The sequence below is a fragment of the Etheostoma cragini genome, chromosome 9, assembly GCF_013103735.1.
Source record: "Etheostoma cragini isolate CJK2018 chromosome 9, CSU_Ecrag_1.0, whole genome shotgun sequence".
In the NCBI taxonomy this organism is placed as follows: Eukaryota; Metazoa; Chordata; class Actinopteri; order Perciformes; family Percidae; genus Etheostoma; species Etheostoma cragini.
The window spans coordinates 27779774-27804739 of NC_048415.1; the positions used below are offsets into that span (position 1 = coordinate 27779774).

At 40.0% G+C, this 24966-nt stretch overlaps 1 long non-coding RNA gene across 1 annotated transcript in view; it reads right to left on the reverse strand.

Moving 5' to 3' along the window:
* Positions 1 to 11630, reverse strand: part of LOC117950573 — a 29524-nt gene extending 17894 nt beyond the window's left edge. Inside the window, exons 1-2 of the long non-coding RNA XR_004657942.1 lie at positions 11620 to 11630; positions 767 to 844 (exon numbers count right to left, since the gene is read on the reverse strand). This is a non-coding gene — a long non-coding RNA (uncharacterized LOC117950573). The remainder of the gene's footprint in view (positions 1 to 766; positions 845 to 11619) is intronic.
* Positions 11631 to 24966: the final 13336 nt, after the last annotated feature.

The window sequence follows — 24966 nt, forward strand, 5'->3', positions numbered from 1 at the left end:
AAAACGGTGGTATTTATAACCGGAAAAAAAAACATACTCAATCAAGGGGATATATATTGAAACCCAGGAATTACAATCAATTACAAATCAAATTCAGTAAATTCAGTTTAAGATTATATATAAATTGCAAACTACTCCGTATTTTAGGAGCAAAGATGGTTTGGGTTTATGTGTAAGGTGTAAGAAGCATGTACCAAGTATCATCCTTAATACATTTTCCTATTGAGCTTCCCTCCTACAATGTATTTTAGGCCGACATGCTGCCTCATCTGAACTGAAAAGTTACAAAAGAATCCTTAGTCTTTAATGGTATTGTACACGCTTATCAATCCTACAGCGTTAAGACAATGTCAAACCATCTGTTTCAAATTGACTGGATAACGTCTCACTTCTCCTTATCGAAAGGCTTACACAAGTTCTCCAAGGAGACATGAATGTTTTTATTCCTGTATGGAACCCTGTTATAGGTTTTATTTTGAAAAGGACTATATGATATTAAAAGGTGCTGCAACTGGAATTCAAGTGATCCCCGATGAGTAAAATCCACATATCTCAGTGTAAAATAGAAGATGACGATTTATGTTTGGTTTGTTTACCCCCTTTGTCTGTAAGTCTGATCGTTTGTATGGTTTAGCTTTGTTTAAATTAAGTTTCTATGTTGCGTACCATTGTACATTTTTATTTATTTATTTATTTTAATGTAACTATGGGAGTGTAACCTGTTTAACATTGCAATATGAAAATGAAATGATTTAAAGAAGGACACTTAAAAGTGCTCTAATTGATGTTGGGTGACGGCACTTCTCGTTGACTTTCAAAGTATTTTCAAACAAAACAAAGCTAGCTTGCCCCTCCTCTTCCTCCTCTTCCTCCTCCTCCTCCTCTTTTCCTCTTAGGGCCAGAAAACCAAATTTCATGTGCCCTAGGCAACAATACTCAAGTAGTGTGTTGTAACGTAATGCCACCGAAACATTAACGTTATGAATTCAAACATGGCTGTTTTTAATATTTTGTATTATTCTGTTTTTGACTTTACTAAAATCAAAACATATCAAAGGGCAAAATGCTCTTACAAATCACAAGGGAGCGATTTTAATTTTGGCTAACGTAAAAGACACACTGTTGCTGATGCTGACTCACCTTTGGCATACATTACATTCATTATAAAGTTAACTTTAAATTTAACGTGTGTTTTCACTTCACTAGGGAAAACTGACTTCACTTTCAGATGCTCTGTGGGGGGGGTCTTTGCCGGGATGCAGGGCCAACACTCACCGCAGCAGACTTCCTGTGACAGGCCGTGGTAAAGCTGGTTTTATATTGGACGTTAGATATTCGACAGTTTCGAAAAAATCTATTGTGGAGTTTGAACTTCCAATGTGAAGCCAACTTTACTGTGGTTTGTGACAGCTCATCCTCGCTTGCTCCACAGAAAGCTACAGACACTGTTTTTGATGTAATTTAACATAATATTTTGAGTGTGTTCAGGGGACAGACAGCTGGCAGATAGTGAGGAGATTTTTCTTACACTGTGTTCTGGTGACAGGCAGCTAACAGATAGTAAGGAGATGTTTTTTCCTGAAAGAACTTTAACATCTCAGCCTCAGCTTACTGGAACCTACCACCTGCATGGTTAACTACAGGGTCAGCTAAACTGAAAAAGCAACATTAACACTCTGGATCCGGAAAATATCTTTACATTAAGATAGCTCTGCTACTGCTGACATAAGGCTTGTTCGAGATGAGTCAGGCCTGTGCAGAATAGCTGCCCAATGCATGCTGGGTATATTTGTGTCTGACTTGATCCCGACTTGCTCAGACGTCTGATGCACACGTGGGAAACGATAACCGCCGCAGTTGCTTTCCAGCAACTGTAAGACCCAGCGCATGATGGAAAACAACAGCTGATATAACAGTCAATTGGTGAAGAATCAACTCAACATGATGAGGTTTTATATAACCTATTATATTGTTTGGGAATTGGAGAGAATTTAAATGATATTTGTCTGATTTAATGGTATATTCTGTACAGAACCCATGTCGTGTGACTGATAGTGACGTTTAGAAGTCAGAGAGACTAAATCTGTTCAGATTAGGGATCATCTACAGTCTGTTGTTTAATAAATCCATGGGACCTAACAGGATTTAAGTGTTTCTGTGACTTCCTGTTAAGACTGAAAAATTACTGTTGGAAACTGTCCGACATGACCGCGGCTTTTTGCATTGTGCCGGACAGAGCACCGGCGCCTCTGCAAAATGGCCTCGGTAAGGTACTTGTTTTGGTGGAGCATGTGTATGTTCACAACTATAGTATACTATCTAGTTATATTTGTGCAACAGAAAACTAAGTGGACAGATAGTCTAGCTACCTGTCTGGATTTACCCTCCAGAGATCTTAGGAGCAGTTAACCATAGTCCCCCGAAATCCACCAGAGGTTAGAATGCCAACACAAAGGAAGAGGAAGGTGATGGACATCCAGACAAAAATGAGGGACATCCGGTGGATCTTCCTGCACCTGAACGATCCCCTAAATGAATCGTTGTCGGTATAGACTACTGGTATCTAATTAGGCAAACCTGCATGTGCTCCATGAACATCCCCCACATAACAGGCAGAACAAGAACGCCAACATTTTGAACCCAATAAACCAATTAAACAGGCATATGTCATTTAATTTACATCAAATGATGCTGTATCAAATAAACTGAAACATTACACTAATATTACAAAACACTGTTAATGTTGGGAACAGGTCCCTAATGAAAAGGGAGAAAGCAAGCCTTTTTACACTACAGAAGGCACTTTCAACATCTCAGCTGTTTAAGTGGGTGACTAAAATGTCACATTTTTATTGCTATTAATTATGTCCCAAAACATGTGTATATATATATATATATATATATATATATATATATATATATATATATATATATATATATATATATATATATATATATATATATATATATATATATATATATATATATATATATATAATGTTGCAGCTAATATTTGAGAGTATTTCAAAATGTAAAAAAGAAAAACAAGGATTGGAGATAAAGAGAGGAGGTCACTCCCATAAAGAACTCCATTTTCCACACACCAGGTCTATTTTAGACAGCCTTGGTCCAGGCTGTAACAACCATGGAAAAAAATCCTGCAAAGGTCTTGACCCATAAGCCATCAATCATCTATAAGGCAAAACCCAAACCAACAGGACAAAGCAAAACACTCTAGGCTTGAACACATTTGATAAAAATAAACACTGTCTAATTACGCAAATTAGGCCAAAGCCAAGGCTGAGCTCAGTCTTTTTAAACACACTCCCATTGGATAGCTTTATCCACAGAATTTCTAATAAGCGAAGAAGTTCCACTCTCTCGACACTTTGCGATACTGGTTGCAGTTCCACCAGAGTTCAACTGGGGGTGGTCAAAAGCCAGAATGAATGGGACTCGATGGATCTATACCACTCAAAATACACTTTTCTCAGAAAATCATTTTTTGTCTAGTAATTTAAAGGGGAGGCTATGACAAATAACCCTGCTAGATGTTAGATTTTTTTAAGTTGCTTTTTTTGGGCTAAAACGCCTTTTAAAATCTCAATGACATCACACATATCATATGGCCGGCAATACGGCCTTACGACAAGCTCTGAATCACTTCCTATTTTCTCTCAAGGCATCAACAACACAGCTGACAGGTCAGGCTCGCCCTGTCAACAGACATGATAGAACGAGGTTTGCTAATGTTTTAAAGACCACGCCGAAATATTCACTCAGACAGTCTGGTTCCCCTTCGGATGCTATCAAGCGGGACCTCCGGTCAAATTCAGTCCTTCATTGACCAATCAGCATTCATTGTGTCCTGGGCAACAACAACTCAACCTGTAAGAAATTGAAAGGACATAAGTACTCGTTCATTCAGTGTTTGACCTACAGTATAATCCATGTTGAACTTGCAAAAACTACAATCAGATTGGAGATTTCTCAACGACAATCAGGTGAAAGAGACAAATTCAGCCGTGTAGCTCCATAGACTCCCATTCATTTTGCACTGGATCACAATCACCCCCAGTGGAACTCTGGTGGAACTGCAACCAAATCTTGGTACAATGGGGCTTAATAGGGAGTGAAGGCTTTCCATTGACAGGCTTTGCTTTATCTCGGTTTTGGCTCTGGGAGACTCCTCTACTCTCCTATCTATCCTTTTACTTCCTCTCTTCCTGTCCTATCCTCTTTAACGTTTCTCTTCCTTCTCCTTGTCTGTCTTCAGGGAAAAGGCTTAATTACTTTTTCGGGATGCAAACAACAACAACTATGTACACACACACACACACACACACACACACACACACACACACACACACACACACACACACACACACACACACATTAACATGCACATGAAAATGCATGCATTGTGATGATAGTTTTTCTGGTACTGTTTGACTCTTTGTCTACTTGGCAACCTACCTGACATAGTGAGAGCCCTTTCCTTGCATGTGTGTGTGTTTGTGTTTTGAGCTTTCATCAGATGTGCGTCACAGCTCTCTTTAACTCTGTTAATCTATCCCTGGTACTCCTGGCAGCCCCTAGAGGTACTTTTTCTAACTTGGATGGCAGAGATGGGAGGCAGGCTGGCACTGGAAGCATGTAATAAAATGACCTCACACACACCCTGAAACATATAGTGTATGCACACACACACACAAACACAGAGCTGGCACCAGAGTTTCTGGATTTCCCCCCCTCTGTAATTGTGTTTGCCTGGGATCTGCAGTGATTTCTGAGCATCAGCCACTGGCAGTAGACAAGTAATCACAGTGAGGTTGGCTGATGAGAGATGTGCATGGAGCAACGCTCCACTGTGACGCCTGCAGCTTTTAACACTTCTGAAACACAGCCAAGCATGGTTGGAACGCATCCCATCCCATCAGCTCTCATTGTATTTTGAGGTTACATCAGACCAGCCAACATTAGACGACCACACACAAAAACAAAAAATACACTTTCAAAAGTAAAGAGAACAACGCATGCACAAGAAGAAGATGAGGAGACGTGTGTGGGAAAATACATCTCTCACAGTGTAAGATTTATTCTGTAGGGTTTGGACGGATTGGCTCCACAAGCATGAGAGAAGAGCACTATAGTATTTGCCGAGTTCACAAATAGGATCGTGAAATAGGTTTGTGGAGGTGGGTGGGTATAGGGTATTGTTTCACTCAATCCTATTCAGTCTGAGTGTTGAATCAGAAGATTTTGTCACTGCAAATTGAATATTCAGAATGTGAAAGTAAACTTATTAAACCGATTGAACGTTTTATCAGGTTTCAAGAGTGTAACTTCAACATTATTGGCATTTGCAATGAAATTCTGAACATGGTGATTGGATGTTTGTTACTGAAATGCTATATTTATATTTTACATCGGCCCTTCAGTTTTAATGCCCACATGCTTGGACTTTTGACGTTCTTTTTTTAAACAAACCAGATATTTTCTAACACAGTTGTTGGTCTTGTGTTCTGATGATTCAACCAGGATCCAGTCCATCCAGGTCTTCATGATCATGTCCATCCAGGCCTTGAAAGCTCCAACTGTCTGTAACCTAACATTGCCTTTGAAAGTCAACGGGACCTCCTACTTCAAACTCTCAAATTCTAGCTCAGTTATTAACTGACAATCAAACCCCTGTGTTTGTGCTACATTTGATCAGGCGGCAACTCCTGGTGCTGAAAAATGGGGGGACTTCCTTTTACACATTGAGCCCCTATCTCTTTCCATCTGTGTGAATTCAGGTATCTGGCCTTGCACATTTCCTTGGATTGGGCTGGCACATATATCGAGTTTGCAGCTACTTCCCTGGTCCTGCTTGATGTCCTGCTACGCCCTGCACATCTACTACTATTATTTCTATTCATAGTTCTATTATCTTTACTGTTAATTTAATTACCACTGTTTGTCACACCAACTGCTGTGGGTCTGTAGAGGTTTCTGTCTGTTTAAAGGAAGCGTTTCCTTTTCACTGTTGCATCAAATGATTGCTCTTGGGGGTCTTTGTAAATTGAAGAGTGTGGTCTAGACCTACTCTAGCTCTAAAATGTCCTGAGATAACCCCTGTTGTGATTTGACACTATGCATTTTTTTAATTGAAATTAATAATTAGCTGAGGTCAGCCACCTAGCCCCGCCCACTTTGAGCTTCATTTAGTCTCTTCAGAAACCTATGTGTGATGTCACAGAGACTACGTATGTCCTTATGTTGTACAGTCTATGCATTTTATACACGCAGATATTTCCTATGATAGGATTTGAAAATCTAGATCTAGATCATGTGAACCGGTTCCCACATGTCTACAAGTGCTAAATCGTTTGTAGTGTGGCTCCAGATGGAGTTAGATTTAGGACCAATACCCCACACTATAATTCCCAGTCAGGCACAGCGCTGGCCTTTTTACCTCAGGTTCTACCTCTCATCAGAGCAGTTTATTTATCTCAGACAGGGCTGTTTTCAGTGGAGCACAAAGACACACAAACATGACGGACATTAAAACATTAAAGTGAAATTAGATCAGCCAGTTTGATGAAACATTCATCTGAAGTGGATGAGGAATGTAAAGAGAAGTCTGTAAGTATGTGTGTGTTTGTGTGTGTGTGTGTGCGCGCAAAGTCAGTTGAATCCTCCAAACACATGCAGTAACACACAGTAAAGCTGTGGTTTAATCAGCCTACACTGAAACCCGGTCCATAGCATACGAAGCTAATTGAGAAAATATGTTTTCAAAGCCTTTTTAAATGCTATCTAAAAGGGCTATGCACAACATGTAAATGACAGTAGCAGCATACAGTATGCTCTTTTTCAGGCTTGCAAACATACACTTTGCAGCTCCAATTGGCAGCATTGCACTTAGCTAAAACAGTTTAATTATATGTATAACATTATGTCAACCCACCAACCATTATCTTGATTTTCGACAATTGTACAATGGATAAGTATGTATGTATAAGTTTATGTACTGTATGTACTGTATGTATGTATGTATGTATGTATGTACAGTATGTGTGTATGTCCTGATTGTACTGTATGTATGTATGTACACTACCGGTCAAAAGTTTGGGGTCACTTACAAATTTCCATTTCACTCCATTATAGACTATCAAATATCTACATTTCCCATTATCAGCAACCATTCATTCAATGTTCCAAAGGCACATTTTGTTTACTAATCTGATATTATTTTAAAAAACTAACTAAGAAAACATTAAACAACCCTTTTGCAATTATGTATGCACATAATGTAATCTGGTTAAAAAAAACAAGGCAACTGATCTCAGCTGGAATTCTGTCTATAATGTAGTTCAATGGAAATTTGTGAGTGACCCCAAACTTTTGACCGGTAGTGTATATATGTACTGAATGTATGTATTTATTTATGTATGTATGTAAAATAATAATAATAATACATTTTATTTGTAATGCACTTTACATTTAAACAAATCGCAAAGTGCTACAAGGTAAGATCATAAAAGCAAGGTCAAAATAGTGTAAATAGTGCAACAACATTTTTGTGCAAGGTTAAAACTCATAAGTTCTGCTAAAAAGAAATGTTTTTAGTCCTTTTTAAAAGTCTTAATAGTCTGTGGTGCCCTTCGATGGTCAGGGAGGGCATTCCATGTCAGAGGATCGGCAGAGCAGAATGCACGATCCCCCATGGTGCTGAGCTTAGTTCTGGGAAGTAGGAGGCGGTTGGAGTTGTTTGAGCGGAGGGATCGTGTTGTAGTGAGAGGGATGAGTAGTTCTTTCAGGTAAGGGGGGGGGGGCATTTCCATAGATGCACTGGTGGGTGAGAATTGAGACCTTATGTTCAATCCTAGCAGAAACGGGAAGCCAGTGAAGTGAGTGGAGAATGGGTGTGATGTGGTCGTACTTTCGCACTCTCATCAGGATCCTTGAAGCACTGTTCTGAACACATTGCAGTTTCTGCAGACTCTTGTTAGGAATCCCAATGAGAAGTGCGGTGCAGTAATCCAGTCTGTATGTACAGTATGAATGTATGTACTGTATGTACTGAATGTATGTATGTACTGTATGTACTGAATGTATGTATGTATGTATGTATGTATGTATGTATGTATGTATGTATGTCTGTGTGTATATATGTAGGTATATATGTGTGTATGTTTTCCCCCTTACTTGAATTAGTTCTATCATCAGTTGATTACCTCAAAGGATGTTGCAGGACAATCTTATCTCAGAAAACACTAATAATGAAATACTGTATATATGTTGAAATGTGTTTACATGACCGTGACACAGTAAGGTTTAAGGCATCAAATTCAGGCTTTGAGTAGTATGTGTTGGTTAAAAAGCAGATTCAATGAAAAAATACTAAGCGATAGTACTAATACCTGTAATACATGCGAGGCCCCTGGGCCTGAGGCCCTATGTGATCTCACCATACACACACCCCTTGGGACAGTTCTGCCCATCCAATACCCTGACCTCCACTCCCTGACTGCGCCTTACTTCGGGCTTTGGAACTAGATGTAAACACAGATCATTAAAAGTTGTCTTAACAAACAACAACAAAACAAAAAAAGGAGAGTCAACAAGGATTTTGTTCATGACCCACATTGTGTCCCAGATACTGTATCTTCAAAACCATTACATCATGATGTTATAAGTAGCTGTAATGTTATAACTATAATTTAATTTGGGTTGTATTCCCTTATATTATGTGATTTCTGTTTTCACCTTAATACAATAAAGAGGAATGAAATTCGGTTTGTTCTCACAGTATTTACATTTGTCCCCATAGACAAAAAAAGCTACAAAACATACTGTCAACAGTTTGTATTTCTATGGTAAAATGTAGGTCTGTAACACTTTCTATGAAATATGTCTCTATAATGCATTATAAAAACAAACTCTGTAAGTATAGATAGAAGAACTTATGAATAATCGTGACGCTTTACAACTATTATAGCCCTTTTAAAGCATCTTTATAATGTCAAGTATAATAATAAACAAATGCTGGTCACTTTGTGTCCATAATACAATATAAACACATTATTTTATTAAACACAAAATTATAGATATTAACTGAAACCATTTCTACTCCACATGTGAAGCATTATTTCCGTCAGATTTATGCATTTATATAACAGTTTTAGTATTTTTTAACAGGGACAATGGACAGTCATTGATGGTCTCAAATATCTTAAATTTCAGCCGGCAACAATCCCTAAGCAAGCAAATCCATAAACGAGTTATGGTATTAGATATTCCATAATTCAGACAGGGGTACAGAGAATAAACATTAGGCCGCATCATACAAACTTAAAAGCACTTTCCATTGAAAACAGCATGGTTCTGTCTTATAAATCGCAATATTTGTGAAACCTGGCCCTGAGTTAGTCATAAATGGATGTAGAAATGGCCTTTTGCCAACAACGGTTCTCTCACTTTCTCCACCTTATGATCAGGAGATTAAATTTGCAAGCTTCCAGTCACCAGTCTGTTTCCTCAACCTTAGGAGAATACATTACAATAAATTCCATTTCTGCACACAGAATGCATTACTTCATCGAAAATATGTGCTCAAAGCCTAAGATCAAATGTACAGTCAACATGAGTAAGTCTGGAGTTTGATCATGAGCTGTGCTGCTATGCTGTTGACTCATGTACAGTAGAGTCTCACATTGACTCACTCACACACACACTCACATGTCACCCTCGATCTGACCATTAGCAGAGCAGCCCCTCTCCTTTTATACCTACCCTTAAAATAAGAGCTCCCTGATTGGCTGAGACACAGTTCTCACAGAATCACACCCTCCAATTTGAGAGTAGCACTTCCTGTTCTGCAAAAGATGTTTCCTGTTGATAGTCGAGTGGCGCTGTGTGTGTATCTTCCCATACTGTGTATGTATGTGTGCAGTCCTATGTAGTGTGTTTTGGCGGTGTACACTAGTGCTGATGGGGATGTTGGCGGGCTGTGGTGTGCGTGTGCGTAATCAGTGTTTTGATTGAAAAGTAAACAGAGTAGTGACGAGTACAGCACATCTCATTGTCCTCTAGTAACCCTGACACATGGCCTCCGTATGAAAGCATTATTCTGAACCTGAAATTGAGGCCATGAGTTGCCCAACCATATTTGGTATTGAGTGTAAATCTATGGAAAAGAGCAAAAGTAAAGAGCTAGTTCATCTTTTGCATTCATTAGCAACAGAAAGTCTGTTGTTACATTTCTCAGTCATCGCAGATATTGTACTGCTTTAAAGCAGAGATCCTTAACAGGGGACCTTGAAAATGTCTGAAAATATACTGTACGTACATTAATTAATGAATCCAACATATCAAGAGCTAAATTAGCTAAAAAAACAGAAGAACAATAAGAAGATAAGTTTCACAGATTGAAGATAAGTTTACTGTGGGTAAGCCATCCACTATGGTAGCTGTACAGTTAAGCTTGAAGATTCCCTGTGCCTTTCACATGTATGTTTAACATTAAAACATCATGTTTAAATAATGACCATTTATTTTCATCAACTCAGCCCGGTTTAATATGCAACTCATTTGCATACAATATATGTAGTAGGGAGTCTGTCCTCGGTCTCAAGGTGTTCCTGGCCTAAAAATCTTTTTAGACCACTGCTTTAAAGCACGTGTCAAACCCAAGGCCCGCGGGCCGAACCAGGCCGGCTTTCGGTTTTAATCCGGCCCGCATATCCCTTTAGATTCACAATAAATTCAATCAAGTTGTGCGCCAAACCCAAAAAGACAGGTAGTGTTTTTCGAAGTGCAATTACGGGACACTCAAACCAGAATTTGGTCAGTGTGGTAGCCTACTTTAAAAAAAAAATCTAAGCTTTAAAAAATCTAATCTTTGTTATACTGGATTTGCTAAACCAAATGATGGCTAAGCAACCTTTTGGCTGAATTTTGAAGGGCTTTGTGTAAACAAAAACGCAACAAACGTTGAAAAAAGTACATAAATGTCAGAGAAAGCGACGAAAAAATGACAAAAAAAATTGGACAAACGTCAACAAAAAGCGACATGCAGTAATACAGTCAAAGATATTTTACTCTTCTCAATAAAAGCGCATTAATAAGCTAAAAATGTCTGGCCCTTGATTATATTATTTTCAAGAGTTGCCCTTATTTGCCCTTTTTGGCCTATACTCAAACAGTGGTGCATGCTTATTCAACATCAGAGAGTATGTTTCACTCTTCTTCAGCATGTAGCCATTGCTCCGGCCTATGTACATTTCTGTTTGATAGCTGAAAAAATGCGTTAACTAATACAATTGCTGTTTTTTAGCAATGAGGTGTAGGTGTGGGGGCTTCTTCCGTACTCAAGTCTGCCAAACACTGCATGTCCAAGTCAAATAAGAATGTAGGAAAAAAACACAGCAGTTCTGCTCAGTGAGCTGGTACAGATTGGTCTTTGTGCTCATTCAAATTGGTGTAGTGTCCTATTGCATCACATCTGTTCTGGTAAAAGTTAAAATTCTCTTGTGCCATTAACAATCCAGCACAGGTTAAAAAAGGATTAAAATTTTTAGCCAAATGTCCGAGTTTTGTATGGTGTATATTTTACTGTAACATACTGTATACTTCACATCTCCTGGTTTTTCTTTCACGCTACATACACAGTAACACACACTTTACTTTTCCATAAAATGCCTCTATCTTTCTTTGCACACCCACATTCACACACTCGTTATCTCTCTTTGGATACACAAACACGGTACTTTGTCCTTTTTGAGTTAATGGCAGTACATGAATTATCATGAATTCATGAATAACTTCATGCATGAAAAAGCCTGAATTAATTCATGTGGTACTTTGTGAACCTTCAGTAATATACATGGATTAAAAGTGGTAGTAGCTCATGCAAGACTTAATAAACAGCTCAACTTGGCCTGTCACTTGCCTGTCAGATAAGAAGACATAAACATCATTAATAAATCAGAAATCATGATGATTCAAAAACCTTAACTGATGCATGAAATAACGTATACCTGCATTAAATCATACATGAGATACTATTAATCCGTGTACGTTATTGATAGTCCATGAAGTATTACATGAATGAATTCAGGCTTTTTCATGCTAATAAGAATTAATGTACCATTATTATAAAGTGTTACATGTTTGTCAAAGACAAATGCCACAGTATAAAATCAGTGTGTGTGTGTGTTTGTGTGTGTGTGTATGGAGTCCTCGTTCCTAATAATAGTAACAAACAATGCATCCGTGCAGGAACAGAGGCTTCATGTGCTCTCATAGTGAGCATGGTCCCAAATAATTATTTGCATGTCCATATAGCTGCAAGAGACCATGTTTGTCCCAAATGTATGGCTGCATAGAAATCCATTGTCTGTTGCAGTTGAAGAACTGAAAGGGTTAGAAGTGTCAATTTAATATAGTCATTGAAGAAGTGGCAATGTAAACACTGTAAGGACTTTATGTTTACACGTCGGCTCTGACAGTGGGAGAATATTCTTGATTTTCTCACTTGTCCATCTATCCATCTTTGTCCGCTTATCCGGAAGTAGGTCGCGGGGGCAGCAACTCCAGCAGGGGACCCCAAACTTCCCTTTCCCGAGCCACATCATGCAGCTCGGACTGGGGGATCCCAAGGCTTTCCCAGGCCAGGTTGGAGATATAATTCCTCCACCTAGTCCTGGGTCTTCCCCGAGGCCTCCTCCCAGCTGGACGTGCCTGGAACACCCCCCTATGGGGCGCCCAGGAGGTGTCCTTACCAGATGCCCGAACCACCTCAACTGGCTCCTTTTGACGCGATTGTTTGTGTATCCATCAAAAGGGTAACAGAAGTAAAATATACATTTATTACAGAACTTTACATGCAGGAGAAACAGGAACATTCTTTCTAATGTTACCCCACTTCAGCATGTGTGCACACAGGTAAATGTGTACATTAAGATAAGTATTGGTACTGAAGGTGATAACACACAAGGCTTGGTGATAATTTACAAAATAGCATTGTATTTGCTACACATATTATGAACATCAATCAACTTAATATTAGTTGGCTGATACTAAATCACAGTGTGCTGACACATTCAGTATCTACAATAAATAAAGGTGGGGAGATTCAGCTTATAGCTATGCATATCTGTGCAATGACTGATATATGAGATAGCTTGCACTAATACAGGTAGATAATAAAAGGACGTATAGAGTTGAATCACTTTCATGTGGTAGTACAGTGACTCAGTGGTTCAGCAACATGGACACATATCAACACACTTTTCTTATCAAGCCACTAGCATGCAATGCAATGTACGAATTGGAAAAGTTCCTTTGTCAACAAAATTTTGTAACACAACTGTGTGCGTTGTAGGTGGGTAATGTTTGTGTAGGGATAGTGATTAAGCTCACTTTTCAGGTTCATAATTGTATTCAGGGGTTGTACCACAATCATTCCCCAAAGAACACCCTATTTTTTCACCCTGTGTGTTGAGCTCTCTGTTTTAGCTACCGAGGGAGACATCTCACTTCTGTTCTTTCTTTGTTGTGAGTCGCACATGCACAGTAGTTAGGTAAGGACTGCTAGCCAGTCACAAGCAGAGTAGGGTGGGGGCGGATTTTGGGCTTTTCAGTTTGTAAACCTATAACATGCATAACAAAGCTATATAATATTATAGTTGCGTTCAAAACTTCTCCCTCATTCAGTCACTCACTGTTCCCTATGTAGCTAGTGTTTATTAAACGGTGAAGTAGTGAACATCATTGCGTGACTTGCGTCAGGAGATGCGCCCGTTGTTTGTGTGACAAAGGAGAAACAAAAAACTAAAATACTTTTAATACGCCCCTGCAACAAACCAAACACTAATGAGGAAAGCCATTCCTCCATTTCAGTTTTCACGGTGACATGTGTTTCTTCTTCTTAAAACACGGCCACGTTACATTGTGGTATACAGGAGTAGAATGTAGGGTACATCGTATGTACACTCAAAACAACAGTGCATTGTGGGTATTTTATAGTGGACTATGTAGTGAATGAAATTAACCGCAGAGAATTCGAAGACCACTACAAAATGGCGAACACACTACATAGTGCACTATTTCTGTGATAGGAAATGGTTTTGAAGACAGCTAATAAAGGAAAGGGAAAACAACAGAAAGCATAACATGAGTCAATGGGTTTGGTTTTAACATCCGTCTTAAGTAGAGCTGTAAAGACACACAAAACCCAAGATTTGGTCAAGAATTATTATTTATGCTGCCATATGGCATCATTTTGTCATTGATTATATCCCATTTGCAACACAACAGAGACCTTATTTATTCATATCGACTGATTTCATTACAGATTGATCCAACACCAAAGGTTCTCTTGTACCTTAAAATAATGTTTCTAAAATTGTTTCAGTGGTTCATTAACTCGTTCGAATAAGACATAAGAATAATGATAACGATAACAGTAATGGACAATTCTTCTTCCAACCTGTAGGGGGAACAAAGAGAAAAAGTGCTTTTGGTGCCTACAGTAAAGGTGCTGGTCGACAAGTAGCTAATGCTAATGCTATAACGTTAGCTAGCTAATTCTTTGTAGGTAACAAAATATTCCGAGCAGCCATCCACTATCATTAAGAGGCCCCGGGGACAAATCCACAGTCAGCCCTGAGCCAGCTAGCAGCCATCCACTATCATTACAGCCCCAGGGACACATCCACAGTCAGCCCCCAGCCAGCTAGCAGCCATCCACTATCATTAAGAGGCCCCGGAGACAAATCCACAGTCAGCCCTGAGCCAGCTAGCAGCCATCCACTATCATTACAGCCCTGGGGACGGATCCACAGTGAGCTCCCAGCCAGCAAGCAGCCATCCACTATCATTACAGCCCTGGGGACACATCCACAGTCAGTCCCAGCCAGCTGGTAGCCATCCACTATCATTACAGCCCCGGGGACACATCCACAGTCAGCCCCCAGCCAGCTAGCAGCCATCCCCTATCATAACAGCCCCGGGGACAAATCCACAGTCAGCCCCCAGCCACCTAAGAACCATCCACTATTATTACCCCCCACCCCTTGCTTTTAGCCTTCTTTACAGTTAGCTAAATATACCAAGAAAAAGGGGGTAACGCACCAAAAGGACTACTACTAATAGCAATTTAAAGTTGTGGAAGCATTGGATCTGGACAGGAAGGATAACTGGGAGTTGGAAGGTATTGTTTGCAATTCTGCCTCCGCAACACAGGTTTGTGGATTTTGTGTTGCGATTTTGGTTTCATATTGCATATCGTTATACCCCTAGTCCTGAGTCACAAGAGGATAGCTCTGTGTGTGTTTCCACCTAGCAGCAGAATGTGTCTCCAAATATGTCCTGAGTGACAACTTGTGATCGGATCTCCATTCCCCCTTTCTACATGCAAATGAACATGTACATCATTTGTTTGCATATAGGATGGTTGTGTGTGAGTGTTTGTTTAAATTTCAGTTTGTAATTCTCACATAAATCATACATTGGACATGTGCCATGACTAGAATAAAAAAAAAAGGGCTGCCTATGTGCAGAAAATCACGTTTTTCAATAGTCTCTGTGTGTTCAGCTCTCAGTACATTTGTAGCCTCTAACTGAATCTCTGGGGTTTGAGGTTTAGATTCTGAATTATATCTGCATTATTTTACATTTGATGTTTGTGTTATGTTACTGCTGATAAAGACCCAACATTCCCTGATTTTGCTGCTTCAAAATAAAAGCTTTGACATAACTGAATAACAAGGGACTTTAACTGTCAAGACTTTTACTGTGAAGAATTTATAGGATATGAAACCATTGTACAGCTGCTGCTTTGGCCACTCGGGCTCTGCGGCTTATATGTACACAGCGCTGTGGGGATAGGTCTGGCAATGGAAAAGTAATAAATACCAAAAGGAGACAGCGTAACAGCTGGAATATCTGTAGTAGTATTGTAAATAATGGTGAATTCTGGGGCGTTTTATGAAATTAAAATAAGGTTATTAGAGCACAGAGCTCCACACAGCCAGGGATGTAAGAGCATGCAGCATCAGAACAAAAACAGCGACACATCACTGACACTATGATTATCACATCCAAAACAAAAGTCCTTAATGTGGCCCAGGACACATAACCATACACACAGCTAGAATAATTGCCCATGTATTGCCCGGAGCACCTCTGATTATAGTTGTAGTGATTGAATCTCAAAGCATCCTCAATGCATACTGAGAGCGTTTTCACCTGTACTTGGAGCTGTCCACTTGTGATCAGATCACACAGATTGGATATTGTCATTTAACCCTTATTTAAACTTGTTTATTGAGGGGTGGCACTCATTTACAATGACTGAATGAATTTGAATGCAAACAGCTGGTGAGAAATAACTGCCTCTGAAACGACCAAGTTTCCTTTTCCATGCATGATTAATTCACAAGAGTTATTGAGAGGTTAACAACAGGGGGAAAGAATGTATGAAACTTGATAACACATCATGAATACACTGATACTTATTCACAAACACTGTTAGATCTGATTTTATCATTGTATTTTTTTCTTTAGACGCCTCTTGGCCACAGTGGTTTTCACTGCACTTATACTGAACTCTCAACTCCAAACCAAAACAACTGCATAAACCTCACTCTGCAACACGCACCCGCACACACACACACATGCGCACACAAACACACACAAACACACACATACATACACACACACACACACACAGCCAGGAAGCCTTGAACCATTGTCTTTTCTGAACTCTGACATCAGCAGGACGGGAAAAAATGACTAAGCTCTGAGTGCTTCACTATTGATCACACACACACACACACACACACACACACACACACACACACACACACGCACAGACACGTTCACACACTTCAAGTTGCCTTCCTTTAGAACAAGAAATATAGCTAACAAACAATACTGTTAATAAAGGTCTGCATGTTTAGCCTGTGTATAAGCTTAAAATGCATTATGTAATTAATTATCTATGAAATCATTATATTTGGATAAAAAAAAACAAGTCACTCATAGAAAGATTCAGTTCAAAACTTATGTGACGCTGAATTTGTCATGTTACCCTGGAGTGTGTAAATTCAATTATTGTGCTCTGTGGATCACATTTTTGAACTAAATGACCTTAATCAGAAAACAAAAACAAAAGTGAAACCGTTGAGAACATTCAAACAAGATGCTTGTGAAAATCCTGTGGGGATTCTTACATCTTAGTTTCATTGCAAGGAAATTCCTTCTCCATGTTTTAACTAGCATTAAGCCAGAAAAACACACTTCAAAGATTTTGTTCTACCTTTTTTTTTTGCCATTACAGTGAATTCCCCACTGAGGCATGCGTGCAGCACAATACGAGGATTATTGTGTGCAACTTAAGTCCTTTATGTGTGCACAAGGCCCTGCTGAAAGGCAGTTAACTGCCTAGGAAAATCCTATCTACTGCATCTGTCAACATGAGATGATGTGATGTGTCACTGAGAGGCTCTGCGGAGGGCTTTAACTACAGAGATAATACTTTAGTGTAAAGACAAAGTCAGTGACCAAACACACGGAGCAAGAACGGCTTTAACATTAAAGTTCAGCGTGAGTTCAATGTGAACCATGTGACCAGGGAGTGATCTGTAAAAAAAGCAGAGGAGCGTGTGGGGATGTTTTTTGAGTTAATTCCCCCTTTTAATAACATGGATATAGAGCCACTGGGCCAGCCATGACAAAACACAACTTCAATATCCAATGGAAAATAATCTCACAAGGAAAAAGCACAACGTGGTGTCAACATAAACCACAGCGCTTTTAAGTCAGACAGCGGAGTTCACTAATTTCTTTTACACAGGAAACGCTCGTTCGTTCCTCAGGAGTGTTTTAATCCCAATCACGATCTTTTTGCTAAACTTAACTAGCCGTTATGTTGCATAAACTTGACTGTCATGACCGCACGATGCTTACTTTTTCTAGCTAAACTCCACCACCACAGCCCCTGAAAGGACGGTCATCTGGTGGTGCCTGCACCCCGCTCACAGTCAGCTATTGGCGGCTAAACAACTGCCGCTGGTAGCTCTGTAGATACAACCGGCGACGGTTGCTCAGATTTTGGGTTTACATTTGTAAATTAGTTGCTGGTTGGTCTCGGTTTCTCGACCCGGCTGTCGTGATTTTAGATTTTTAGATTTTCATCTAGGTGTGTCCAGCAAATAGATATGCCTTTTATATACGCAAATGCTGGCTTGGCTTTACTTGGTTTGATTCAACATGTCAGCATTGTAGGGATGTGATCTTCACGCTTTGGCCCGATAGATAGATAGATAGATAGATAAATAGAGAGATAGATAGACTTAATTTATCTCAAATTGGGAAATTACATTAAATTAATGTTGCAAGCCACAAGTTACCGACTCTGGAGGTGGTAAATGTCAGGCACATTGGTAAAATCACGGAACATCACGGTAAAACTGGCATTTCGTTTTGTCTAATATCTGGACCGCAGTTACAGACATTAGGGTGCTGCAATATAAATGTTTAATTTGAAGCATAGCTTATTTTACCTTTTTTCTAAAACCAAAAGTGTGTGTGTGTGTGTGTGTGTGCGTGTGTGTGTGTGTGTGTGTGTGTGTGTGTGTGTGTGTATGTGTGTGTTTGTGTTCGTTTCCAGGAACTCTCCATGCTCCTATTTCCCCTACTGTGTGAGGTCTGAGTAAATCTATCTGTCTGCTTTTCAGTGTTAAGCAACTCAGCTCAGCTTCTATTAGAGGGGGAATTATTGTACATTCACAACACACACACTGACTCTGTCAATATTGACCCTGCCAGAGTGAGAACACAATTCCAGCAGATAGGAGGTAAGAAGCTGAGCTCACTTTTGTTCAGAGGGATAAAGAGAAAGATGAAGCTGATATTAGTCAGACCCATTCTTCAGTACCCATCAAGGGAATCAAAATGCTCCAAAATACAACATATTAACACTAGGGACTGACCACAAAGTGCTGCAAAGTGTAGATTCGTGCCCCATCGGGCACCTGGCTGTTCACACCAGACGTGTATTTCTCCACGCTGATCACACAGCTTCACCGGTGCGAACATTGGAGAACATGAGCGCCAAAATGAAAATGGCTTTGCTTCACGGCGTTTCCGTGGCAAGTGTGTCACTGGCGGAAGGGGTGTCCTGATGGCCAAGAAGTTGAGATGCTGACCATGAGTGGCAATGTCCCTATCATTTCATGCAATGTGCCCTTTTTCATGGCTTTTGAACATAAATGTGTTATTTTTTGTGTGTCTAGAGACCGACAAAGTGTGAGAAAAGACCATCCTTTCTCTTTTCTTCCTACTCAGTCTATCAGAAAATGTACGTAACAAGAGCTAGTCAGATTTGCTGCTGGATGTGACGTCCTATGTGGTTTGTGCACAGACTGTAGTGTGGTTGGACGTTTAGTCTTGAGTTTGGCAAAACAGGCATCACTCACACGGTTTTTGCAAATATTTTTGAGGAGGAGGATGACTCGGCCAAGCCAGTGTTGTTTATGGTCACATGGGCACTGGGCTAAGCTAAAGGGGGGAAGTTGCCAATTTTCTTTCATGAAGCGAGTCATAGAGTGAGAAATATCCTTTACATCAAATAAAAATGTTTTTGTTTTATTACTTTACACTTTAGTTTGCCAGCTGCACAGCAGCAGAGAGGAAAGCGCTCCAGAGGGTAGTCACCACCGCCCAGAAGATCATTGGGTGCCCTCTCCCCTTCCTGGATGAGCTTTACAGTTCCTTCTGCCTCAAAAAAGCCAAGAGATATCTATCTCAAACGGGACACACACTGTGGTTGCGTTTTTTGTGATAATTTGAGTTCATGTCACATGATATTGATTTATTATTTTCTGTACGATTTTGTCACATGTCACAATTTTCGAATGTGGCCATTTCACCAACTGCCATGACACTGGGCTGTTCTGGGAGACGCAACAATGCGGAAATGAAACGCCACAGGGTGGCCACAACAACGGAATGGACCCCCACACTCAGGACGCCATCCCCGGGTGCAGGGACCCGGGGATGGCCACAGCAACCGGACGGTTGTGGTTAGAGAATAAACGGGAAGAGGAACCATCACACACAGGACAAACCAACAACAACGTGACAATGGTGTTTATGAAGAGAGTAATGCGGAAAGGAACTTTAACATGCGGGACGTGATCCCTGGGCTCAGGGGTGAAAGTCTGAGTTGTTAGACCCATGCACCCCCCTGACCAACCTCCCTGCTTTTCGAAATTTCAACTACTTTCTTTACTACTCCCTACCGTAATCATGCTGTTATCTCAAAATTGGCTTCCCATTGAAATACACTACTTTAAAATTCGTACTCAACACACGAAAATAATGCCAATTTGATTTACACGAATCAGCTGAATAAACAAAGTGACCATTTCATAAACTGCCATGAGACTGGGCTGGTCCTTGCATGTCCAACACTGAAATGTAGATGAAAACCCCTGTAGAACTGCTGAGGAAACCACAAGTACTTGACCTGGCCTCAACGTCCAACTAAATTAAAACACTCAAAAAGTTATGCCACCACGAATTTTACATTAAGGCTAACTTCACACAAGAACTGTGACAGTTAGTCGAAAAACTACTTTGACACTTTAATCAAAAATTTAAAGATTAAAGACAATTTGAAGTTCTTGTTTTTACTGTGTACTTGAGTTTTAAGGATGATCGTGCCGTGAAGTCTTGTATGTGAGGTATGTATGTTTTTTTCCCTACTGCTTTTATTTCTTTTTACAGTGACATTTAGAGGCTCTTTTAAACATATTTATTTATTCACCTGTTTTGCACTTTTGCTACAATCACTCACTGCATTCAATATCTTTGTACATGTACATGACAACAAAGAATATTATATTCTGTTCTCTTAAAAAAACAAACATTGTGTTTGTGAAAGGATAACATTGATGGGTTGCACCAGGAACAAACCTTTTACTGACCAAAGAAGCTTCACTGTAAGTACATGGATGTGTGCAGCATATTGATCATCCCTGTGGAGTTTCACATTGACAAGGATGACATACATTATTGGTCCCCAAGGAGATTTTTTTCTTTCACTCTTATTATGTTATGTTATTCTTACACATTATGCACATAAGTAATGTCTTTTGTTAATCAAAAGCAAACCTGTGTGTGTGTGTGTGCTCAGTGACACCATGCAGCCTTCCAAAACCAAATTTACAGTACTTTTAAGGAAGGAAAATGAAACATGCAATAGTCAGCCTGGATTCATTTCTCTGTCATCTGAGATACCAAAGGACAACATGATCCATGAGTGTGTGTGCATGCGTGTGTGTTGTGAAACAATGGAATGTGAACATGACTATGTTTTTGGCTTTGTTGTCAACATTTGGGGTTGCAGAATCACAGGGCGCTCTGTTAGCTCACCTGGTTGAGCGTGCGCCCCATGTACCAAGGCTCAATGCTTGACGCAGCGGCCTGGGTTCAATTCTGAGCTGTGGCCCTTTGAATATCATCCCCCTCTCTCTTCCACTTTTTTGACTTCAGCTGTACTTTCCAATAAAGGTACCAAAAGCCCCAAAAATGTGAACGTCAACATGTCAGCTCATATTAACTTGGAGGGTGAACACAGACATCACGACTAACCTGGCAGCTAATTTGTTCTTTCTTCCGCTCCATTGGGACTTCTTACCCTTCATTTACGCCTCACCTCTTTCCGTTTCTGTCTCATTTGCAGAGAGCCCCATCTGCTGCACTCTGTATGTCCCCTGTTTTCATAAACAGGTTCCAATTAAAAAAAATTGAAAAGAATACAACTTAAAACCAATACTTATTAAGAACTGTGATGTGAAACGGTTTACATGGGTATGTAGTTGTATTTACTGGTTGGCAGTAAGTATAACTAAAGTACTACTACTCATCTTATTCATAATTTTATCTGATCTGTTATTGAATCTAGGTTTAATAAATGGTTTCACAATAAAGTATTTTCCTTCTCATGTCTCCCTTTTAATGTAATGGCAAAACCCCTCCATAAGCAGGATACTCAATTACTCTGGACGGGTAGGAGTTCACCACTGTGCCAGGACAACCCGGTCACGTTGGTAATTTATTGATTTTTATGAAGTTTGTCTTTTTTCCATGTTGGTGAGCACGAATTTTAATCTACCATATTTCAATGGGAAGCATCTTTCGTGATCACAGCACGACTGTGGTCGCGAGTTGTATGAAAAGCCAAAACTCCACGCACGGAGGTTGATTGGGGTGGTAGATATGACACAGGACTTTCACCAGGGAGACTGGGGATTGTCTCCCGAGTATCAATTGTTCAAATCTTACACCCAACCGTCCCGTTGTTGACATGCATCCCTCAGAGACTGCGGATCGTGTCCCAGCGTGTGACGTGTCCTTTCCCTGTTGTTCTATTCCTAAACCCACCTCCGCCTAGATCAGTGGTTCTCAACCTTTTTTGGGCCAGCGCCCCCCCATCCATTATCCAGGTCCCTAACTACCCCCCATCAAATAAGATGTACGCTAATTGCCACAAATATTAAGGATTAAGTCCTAATATTAGGCATGTTATTGTTGTTACTATTGTTTTCCAAAAATAATTAAAAAAATCACATCATTGAATGGCAAACAACAGACTTATTAGTTTCCCAGGGATCAAAAAAGCCATGTGAATAAAATATTTACAGGTGTTAAAAAAAAATGCATCCTGACATCAATTTAAATTGTATAATAACAGCCAATCAGAACGACTAGATATGTAACATTCAACCTTTAATATGGTATTAAAAAAATTTACAGTAGCTAATAAGAAACAGCTAGCAATTTAATATTCAAATCATTTTTTCATTCAAATCTGAAAAGAAGCTGGCACTTATCAAGGGGTAAGAGCAGAAGGAAAAAGGTTTACAACCTTTGGAAGTTAGTGAGCGCCCTGCTGTAATTATTTTTGCATAGAACTCTTAATCAGCATTGATTTGAAGGACTGTCAAATTGATGATTGAAACCATAGTTTGAATTACACCACTGAATAATGACAACGTAAATAGTGCGCTAAAGTGGATGATCCAGTTTGTGATTGATTCCCGCAAAATTGTGAACTGAAGCAGGAAAATGAAATGTGCAGGTTTCCAGGCCGAGCTGCAGGGCAAAATCAAATCGGCGGCAGAGTGGGCGGGGTTTACCCAGTCTAGCTTTGCTCAGCTTCCAAAAGCTTTTGGATAGAGGTCATTCATATGTAGCTCAGCTTAAATTCTTTTCAGGAAGACCTAACTATTAATTGATGCACTCCTACATCAATTCAACCTTTGTGTGGCTGTCTGTTGCTGTCAAATTGTGGATTTTTACTGTTTGTGTCATTTTTTACAACATATTGACTATTTGCTGGTCCATGATTGCCAAATGCTGCTTGATCTCCGATTCTCTGTGGGAACATTGATCAAATATGACCCGGGTGGACAGAAAACCTTTCTGCCTCCTTTGCTGTCAGAGATACCTGCTCACTTCCTGCACAATCTGCTGTCATTTCCCCAAAGAAGTTGCTCCAAGAGGCAAGGGAAACACAGCGGACAGCTGGTGGACCTTAAAGCACATATGGCGTTCTATCCTGGATCGGGTCGGACTCCCCTTGGCTTCTTGGCAGAGTGCGAATCAAATTATCGTTGCAATGTTTCCTGGCTAGCCCTGGACCCTGCTGACACCTGGCTGGTACCTGTTGTCGGCAGGGATGTGGCGGCCCAGCTTCCTCGCAAACGTTTATCTCGACCCCGCAGAGGTGGCGTCAACCACGGATGTCTTGGGCCACTGAGACAAGTACACAGGACGGCCAGTCTGGTATCACAGGCCGCTCCTGTCAGAGCTGCCTTTGTCAATGCTAGGTCGCTAGCGAATAAGACCTTCATCCTGAATGACTTCTTTACCTCTCATGATTTGTATTTCTTATTCGTGACTGAAACCTGGCTGAATGTTGGTGAGATGAGCGCTTTTTCTGAACTTTTACCGGCTGATTGCTCTTATTTTTACTCTCCGAGGACTACTGGTCAAGGAGGTGGACTTGCTACTCTCTTCAAGGAAAAGTGCAACTCCATACAGCTGTCACTGGTCTCCTCCTCAAGTTTTGAACTAACCATGTTTGAAATGGGTCAATCTCAGCCTACTATACTAATGTACAGTACTATATGCAGTTACATATCGACCTCCTAAATATGATAAAGATTTCGTTACTGACTTCTCTGATTTCCTGTCAGAAATCATGTTGAAATGTGACCGGATTTTTATTGTAGGGTATATAAATATTCATGTACAGTATGTTGTCCTACAAATTCTCTGTCAAAAGACTTTTTAAATCTTATCATTGCGTTCAACCTTCCACAGTTTGTTTCTGGTCCGACACAGGTCCATGGTCACACATTAGACCTTGTTCTGTCATACGGTGTACCTATTTGTAATGTAGACGTATGCAAAGCTGTCTTCATTGATCACATGCCTGTTTTATTTGACGTTTCTCTTCCCCATCGAACCATTAAGCAATGCGCTCCACCTCGTATCCGCAGGATAATCAAACCCACCACTGCTACGCAATTCTCTGTTTTTTTTTAACATTGCTAGGGAGGCTGTTGGATCCTCTGCTTGTCAAAATACAGCAGGGTTAATCTCTTCTATTTGATCTACTTGTTGCAACATTCTTGACACTATTGCCCCATTTAAATCCATGTGTTCAAAACCCAAATCTGAGCGTGCTAGACAACAGTGTAGGAAAGCATTTGCAGGTTTCTCATGACATTCTTAGAAAAAGTTTGTACAATTATCAGAGAACTGTTAAAGCTGAGAAGTCTCTCATATTTCATTTCAAATAATTGCCACAAACATCACGTTCTTTTTAAAACAATTAACTGTGTTCTTAATACTCCCTAATCCGTCTATCATGTAAAATCCTCTGAGGCCTGTGAAAGA